The sequence below is a fragment of the Dipteris shenzhenensis genome, chromosome 11 (assembly GCF_047967505.1).
Source record: "Dipteris shenzhenensis isolate YYH24624 ecotype China chromosome 11, Dip_SZ_1.0, whole genome shotgun sequence".
NCBI classification, from domain to species: Eukaryota; Viridiplantae; Streptophyta; class Polypodiopsida; order Gleicheniales; family Dipteridaceae; genus Dipteris; species Dipteris shenzhenensis.
The window spans coordinates 20514558-20523005 of NC_141606.1; positions in this window are offsets into that span (position 1 = coordinate 20514558).

Sequence of the window (8448 nt, forward strand, 5' to 3'; positions counted from 1 at the left end):
TTTGTATAAATGGATGCTCGAGTATGTGTGGGTGTGTGGATTTGTATGTGTGAGAACATACTTTTATACTATGGTCTACACCAAGTGTTGGGCGCTGATGACGTCAGTGGGGATGTCATAGTAGCTAGTCCCTGCTATGCGTGATGGAGTTCATGGTTTTCAATCTTATGAGTGACTCTCGTGAGATTGAAATTGCACCATGTTGTGTTTTTAGAGGATGAGTTTGGCAATGTTCCTGGATTCATCTAGGTATATGCTTCTGCCGTATTAGCAGACATGCAAATTTCACCTGGTGAAGTTTTCGTCCAACTTGCGACCTGTTGGTATTGCGATAATTCTTTCTATCTTAAATGGTGCGTTGCCCTATCAGTCAGATTTAGATTTAGATGCTCGTTTGGGAGAGACTAAAATGAAATCGTTTAGACTTCACAAGCAGTTGTAGGTTGAATGAAGAGATTTGGACCACTTTTTGATTAGCCTTCTCCTTTAGTGCTAGCCTTCGTCATGGCTGAGTTTGCCCTTCACCTCCGTAGTGCGGACAGAAACTCAATACGAAGACTTTGTATAAATGGATGCTCAAGTATGTGTGGGTGTGTGGATTTGTATGTGTGAGAACATACTTTTATACTATGGTCTACACCAAGTGTTGGGCACTGATGATGTCAGTGGGGATATCATAGTAGGTAGTTCTTGCTATGCGTGATGGAGTTTATGGTTTTTAATCTTATGAGTGACTCTTGTGAGATTGAAACTTCACCATGTCGTGTTTTTAGAGGATGAGTTTGGGAATGTTCCTGGATTCATCTAGGTATATGCTTCTGCCATATTAGTGGACATGCAAATTTCACCTGGTGAAGTTTTCGTCCAAGTTGCGGCCTGCTGGTATTGCAATAATTCTTTCTATCTTAAATGGTGTGTTGCCCTATCAGCTAGATTTAGATGCTCGTTTGGGAGAGACTAAAGTGAAATCGTTTAGACTTCACAAGCAGTTGTAGCTTGAATGAAGAGATTTGGACTACTTTTTTGATTAGCCTTCTCCTTTAGTGCTAGCCTTCGTCATGGCTGAGTTTGCCCTTCACCTCTGGAGTGCCGACAAAAACTCAGTACGAAGACTTTGTATAAATGGATGCTCAAGTATGTGTGGGTGTGTGGATTTGTATGTTTGAGAGCATACTTTTATACTATGGTCTACACCCACTGTTGGACGCTCATGACGTCAGTCAGGATGTCATAGTAGCTAGTCCCTGCTATGCGTGATGGAGTTTATGATCTTATGAGTGACTCTCGTGAGATTGAAATTGTACTATGTTGTGTTTTTAGAGAATGAGTTTGGGAATGTTCATGGATTCATCAAGGTATATGCTTCTGCTGTATTAGCCGACATGCAAATTTCACCTCGTGAAGTTTTCATCCAAGTTGCGGCCTACTGGTATTGCGATAATTCTTTCTATCTTAAATGGTGCGCTGCCCTATCAGCTAGATTTAGATTTAGATGCTTGTTTAGGAGAGACTAAAACGAAATCGTTTAGAGTTCACAAGCAGTTGTAGCTTGAATGAAGAGATTTGGACTACTTTTTGATTAGCTTTCTACTTTAGTGCTAGCCTTCGTCATGGCTGAGTTTGCCCTTCACCCTGGAGTGTAGATAGAAACTCAGTTCGAAGACTTTGTATAAATGGATCCTCAAGTATGTGTTTGGTGTGTGGATTTCTATGTGTGAGAACATACTTTTATACTATGGTCTACACCCAGTGTTGGGCGCTGATGATGTCAGCGGGGGTGTGATAGTAGCTAGTCTGTGCTATGCGTGATGGAGTTTATGGTTTTCAATCTTATGAGTGACTCTCGTGAGATTGAAACTGCACTGTTGGAGGAGATAAGTGCACACTAACTGTACTATTTCCTAGTCTACATTTGTCTAAGTCTAAGTTAAGTCTAAGTCTAGTCTTTAGTGTGTGCCATGTGGCACTTTTACAATTATCCCATAAGCACTCTTGCTTTATGTCTTGTACTTTGGCCCATATATTCAATGGGTCACATCATTGTAATCAATCAGTCTAGCTTGTGTCTTGTCTACACTCTTCTCAAGGTATTTCTTATCTTTCAGTCTTGTCATCTCATTTCTAGTTTCTAGTTCTAGTTCTTTCTTCCATATTCCAACATGGTATCAGAGCATGTAGATCCCCTCTCCTCTCCTCTCACTCTGCTGTAGCCATAGCTTCGTCTTCTCCTTTTAGTTTACCTCTCCCTCTGGCATCTCTCTCTTCAGCCTCTCGTGGCACCTCTACCTCTGCACCGCCCTCTTCTACGCTTCTGCTGGCCGCCTCTTCTCCGAGATCTGCCCTCTTTCTGCCCCGCCATTGTGCTCCAAATCTACGCGATTTTGCTGCGTGTACGCCTGCTCTGCCTGCTCCAAGTCTCTACGCCCGATCTGTGCTTCAGATTTGTGTAGCTCAGCCACAGATCTGAGTGCCAGATCTGCTGTCATGCCAGATCTGCGCAGCACTCTGCTGTCACGACAGATCTAGCACTCATTCTTGCTATCTGTACAGCTCTACGCCGTCATCCGTACATCGGACAGATCCGTACAATTCTGTGCCGTCGTCCGTACTCTGCACGACATCCGTACGTTGTCCGTACTCTGCACGACATCCGTACGTCATCCGTACTTTGCATGACATCTGTACGTGCGTTGCCCTATCAGCTAGATTTAGATTTAGATGCTCATTTGGGAGAGACTAAAATGAAATGGTTTAGACTTCACAAGCAGTTGTAGCTTGAATGAAGAGATTTGGACTACTTTTTGATTAGCCTTCTCCTTTAGTGCTAGCCTTCGTCATGGCTGAGTTTGCCCTTCACCACCGGAGTGCTGACAGAAACTCAGTACGAAGACTTTGTATAAATGGATGCTCAAGTATGTGTGGGTGTGGATTTGTATGTGTGAGAGCATACTTTTACACTATGGTCTACACCCACTGTTAGGTGCTGATGACGTCAGTGGGGATGTCATAGTAGCTAGTCCTTGTATGCGTGTTGGAGTTTATGGTTTTCAATCTTATGAGTGACTCTTGTGAGATTGAAACTGCACTATGTTGTGTTTTTAGAGGATGAGTTTGGGAATGTTCCTGGATTAATCTAGGTATATGCTTTTGCCGTATTAGCGGACATGCAAATTTCACCTTGTGAAGTTTTCATCCAAGTTGCGGCTTGCTGGTATTGCGATAATTCTTTCTATTTTAAATGGTGCATTGCCCTATCAACTAGATTTAGGTTTAGACTTCAGAAGCAGTTGTAGCTTGAATGAAGAGATTTGGACTACTTTTTGATTAGCCTTCTCCTTTAGTGCTAGCCTTCGTCATGGCTGAGTTTGCCCTTCACCTCCGGAGTGTCGATAGAAACTCAGTACAAAGACTTTCTATAAATGGATGCTCAAGTATGTGCGGGTGTGTGGATTTGTATGTGTGAGGGTATACTTTGTATGTGCTCAAGTATGTGCGGGTGTGTGGATTTGTATGGATGCTCAAGTATGTGGAGGTGTGTGGATTTGTATGTGTTGGGCACCGATGACGTCAGTGCGGATGTCATAGTAGCTAGTCCCTGCTATGCGTGATGGAGTTTATGGTTTTCAATCTTATGCGTGACTCTCATGAGATTGAAACTGCACTATGTTGTGTTTGTAGAGGATTACTTTGGGAATGTTCCTGGATTCATCTAGGTATATGCTTTTGCCGTATTAGCAGACATGCAAATTTCACCTCGTGAAGTTTTCATCCAAGTTGCGGCCTGCTGGTATTGCAATAATTCTTTCTATCTTAAATGGTGCGTTGCCCTATCCGCTAGATTTAGATTGAGATGCTCGTTTGGGAGAGACTAAAATGAAATCGTTTAGACTTCACAAGTAGTTGTAGCTTGAATGAAGAGATTTGGACTACTTTTTGATTAGCCTTCTCCTTTAGTGCTAGCCTTCGTCATGGCTGAGTTTGCCCTTCACTTCCGGAGTGTCGACAGAAACTCAGTACGAAGACTTTGTATAAATGGATGCTCAAATATGTGTGGGTGTGTGGATTTGTATGTGTGAGAGCATACTTTAATACTATGGTCTACACCCAGTGTTGGGTGCTGATGATGTCAGTGGGGATGTCATAGTAGCTAGTCTGTGCTATGCATGATGGAGTTTATGGTTTTCAATCTTATGAGTGACTCTCATGAGATTGAAACTGCACTATGTTGTGTTTTTAGAGGATGAGTTTGGGAATGTTCCTGGATTCATTTAGATATATGCTTCTGTCGTATTAGCGGACATGCAAATTTCACCTTGTGAAGTTTTCATCCAAGTTGCGACCTATTGGTATTGCGATAATTTTTTCTATCTTAAATGGTGCATTGCCCTATCAGCTAGATGTAGATTAAGACGCTCGTTTGGGAGACACTAAAATGAAATCGTTTAGACTTCACAAGTAGTTGTAGCTTGAATGAAGAGATTTGGACTACTTTTTTATTAGCCTTCTCCTTTAGTGCTAGCCTTTGTCATGACTGAGTTTGCCCTTCACCTCCGTAGTGCCGACAGAAACTCAGTATAAAGACTTTGTATAAATGGATGCTCAAATTTGTGTGGGTGTGTGGATTTGTATGTGTGAGAGCATACTTTAATACTATGGTCTACACCCAGTGTTGGGCGATGATGACGTCAGTGGGGATGTCATAGTAGCTAGTCCGTGCTATGCGTGATGGAGTTTATGGTTTTCAATCTTATGAGTGACTCTCGTGAGATTGAAACTGCACTATGTTGTGTTTTTAGAGGATGAGATTGGGAATGTTCATGGATTCATCTAGGTATATGCTTCTGCCGTATTAGCGGACATGCAAATTTCACCTCGTGAAGTTTTCGTCCAAGTTGCGGCCTACTGGTATTGCGATAATTCTTTCTATCTTAAATGGTGCGTTGCCCTATCAACTAGATTTAGATTTAGATGCTCGTTTGGGAGAGACTAAACTGAAATTGTTGACTTCACAAGCAGTTGTAGCTTGAATGAAGAGATTTGGACTACTTTTTGATTAGCCTTGTCCTTTAGTGCTACCCTTCGTCATGGCTGAGTTTGCCCTTCACCTCCGGAGTGCCGACAGAAACTCAGTACGAAGACCTTATATAAATGGATGCTCAAGTATGTGTGGGTGTTTGGATTTGTATGTGTGAGAGCATACTTTTATATTATGGTCTACACCTAGTGTTGGGCGCTGATGACATGAGTGGGGATATCATAGTAACTAGTCCCTGCTATGCGTGATGGAGTTTATGGTTTTCAATCTTATGAGTGACTCTCATGAGATTGAAACTGCACTATGTTGTGTTTTTAGAGGGTGAGTTTGGGAATGTTCCTGGATTTATCTAGGTATATGCTTCTGCCGTATTAGTGGACATGCAAATTTCACCTCCTAAAGTTTTCGTCCAAGTTGCCGCCTGCTGGTATTGCGATAATTCTTTCTATCTTAAATGGTGCATTGCCCTATCAGCTAGATTTAGATTTAGATGCTCATTTGGGAGAGACTAAAATGAAATTGATTAGACTTCAGAAGCAGTTGTAGCTTGAATGAAGAGATTTGGACTACTTTTTGATTAGCCTTCTCCTTTAGTGCTAGCCTTCGTCATGGCTGAGTTTGCCCTTCACCTCCGGAGTGTCGATAGAAACTCAGTACAAAGACTTTCTATAAATGGATGCTCAAGTATGTGCGGGTGTGTGGATTTGTATGTGTGAGGGTATACTTTGTATGTGCTCAAGTATGTGCGGGTGTGTGGATTTGTATGGATGCTCAAGTATGTGGAGGTGTGTGGATTTGTATGTGTTGGGCACCGATGACGTCAGTGCGGATGTCATAGTAGCTAGTCCCTGCTATGCATGATGGAGTTTATGGTTTTCAATCTTATGCGTGACTCTCATGAGATTGAAACTGCACTATGTTGTGTTTGTAGAGGATTACTTTGGGAATGTTCCTGGATTCATCTAGGTATATGCTTTTGCCGTATTAGCAGACATGCAAATTTCACCTCGTGAAGTTTTCATCCAAGTTGCGGCCTGCTGGTATTGCAATAATTCTTTCTATCTTAAATGGTGCGTTGCCCTATCCGCTAGATTTAGATTGAGATGCTCGTTTGGGAGAGACTAAAATGAAATCGTTTAGACTTCACAAGTAGTTGTAGCTTGAATGAAGAGATTTGGACTACTTTTTGATTAGCCTTCTCCTTTAGTGCTAGCCTTCGTCATGGCTGAGTTTGCCCTTCACTTCCGGAGTGTCGACAGAAACTCAGTACGAAGACTTTGTATAAATGGATGCTCAAATATGTGTGGGTGTGTGGATTTGTATGTGTGAGAGCATACTTTAATACTATGGTCTACACCCAGTGTTGGGTGCTGATGATGTCAGTGGGGATGTCATAGTAGCTAGTCTGTGCTATGCATGATGGAGTTTATGGTTTTCAATCTTATGAGTGACTCTCATGAGATTGAAACTGCACTATGGTGTGTTTTTAGGGGATGAGTTTGGGAATGTTCCTGGATTCATTTAGATATATGCTTCTGTCGTATTAGCGGACATGCAAATTTCACCTTGTGAAGTTTTCATCCAAGTTGCGACCTATTGGTATTGCGATAATTTTTTCTATCTTAAATGGTGCATTGCCCTATCAGCTAGATGTAGATTAAGACGCTCGTTTGGGAGACACTAAAATGAAATCGTTTAGACTTCACAAGTAGTTGTAGCTTGAATGAAGAGATTTGGACTACTTTTTTATTAGCCTTCTCCTTTAGTGCTAGCCTTTGTCATGACTGAGTTTGCCCTTCACCTCCGTAGTGCCGACAGAAACTCAGTATAAAGACTTTGTATAAATGGATGCTCAAATTTGTGTGGGTGTGTGGATTTGTATGTGTGAGAGCATACTTTAATACTATGGTCTACACCCAGTGTTGGGCGATGATGACGTCAGTGGGGATGTCATAGTAGCTAGTCCGTGCTATGCGTGATGGAGTTTATGGTTTTCAATCTTATGAGTGACTCTCGTGAGATTGAAACTGCACTATGTTGTGTTTTTAGAGGATGAGATTGGGAATGTTCATGGATTCATCTAGGTATATGCTTCTGCCGTATTAGCGGACATGCAAATTTCACCTCGTGAAGTTTTCGTCCAAGTTGCGGCCTACTGGTATTGCGATAATTCTTTCTATCTTAAATGGTGCGTTGCCCTCTCAACTAGATTTAGATTTAGATGCTCGTTTGGGAGAGACTAAACTGAAATTGTTGACTTCACAAGCAGTTGTAGCTTGAATGAAGAGATTTGGACTACTTTTTGATTAGCCTTGTCCTTTAGTGCTACCCTTCGTCATGGCTGAGTTTGCCCTTCACCTCCGGAGTGCCGACAGAAACTCAGTACGAAGACCTTATATAAATGGATGCTCAAGTATGTGTGGGTGTTTGGATTTGTATGTGTGAGAGCATACTTTTATATTATGGTCTACACCTAGTGTTGGGCGCTGATGACATGAGTGGGGATATCATAGTAACTAGTCCCTGCTATGCGTGATGGAGTTTATGGTTTTCAATCTTATGAGTGACTCTCATGAGATTGAAACTGCACTATGTTGTGTTTTTAGAGGGTGAGTTTGGGAATGTTCCTGGATTTATCTAGGTATATGCTTCTGCCGTATTAGTGGACATGCAAATTTCACCTCCTAAAGTTTTCGTCCAAGTTGCCGCCTGCTGGTATTGCGATAATTCTTTCTATCTTAAATGGTGCATTGCCCTATCAGCTAGATTTAGATTTAGATGCTCATTTGGGAGAGACTAAAATGAAATTGATTAGACTTCAGAAGCAGTTGTAGCTTGAATGAAGAGATTTGGACTACTTTTTGATTAGCCTTCTCCTTTAGTGCTAGCCTTTGTCATGACTGAGTTTGCCCTTCACCTCCGCAGTGCCGACAGAAACTTAGTACAAAGACTTTGTATAAATGGATGCTCCAGTATGTGTGGGTGTGTGGATTTGTATGTGTGAGAGTATACTTTTATACTATGGTCTACACCCAGTCTTGGGCGCTGATGACATGAGTGGGGATGTCATAGTAGCTAGTCCTTGTATGCGTGACGGAGTTTATGGTTTTCAATCTTATGAGTGACTCTCATGAGATTGAAACTGCACTATGTTGTGTTTTTAGAGAATGAGTTTGGGAATGTTCCTGGATTCATCTAGGTATATGCTTTTGCCATATTAGCGGACATGCACATTTCGCCTGGTGAAGTTTTCATCCAAGTTGCGGCCTGTTAGTATTTCCATAATTGTTTCTATCTTAAATGGTGCATTGTCCTATCAGCTAGATTTAGATTTAGATCATTAGGAAAAAAGGGAGCTCATTTTGGGGCCCTGTAAGAAATTCACTATTTTCTCTTTTCTCTCTCTACAAAAG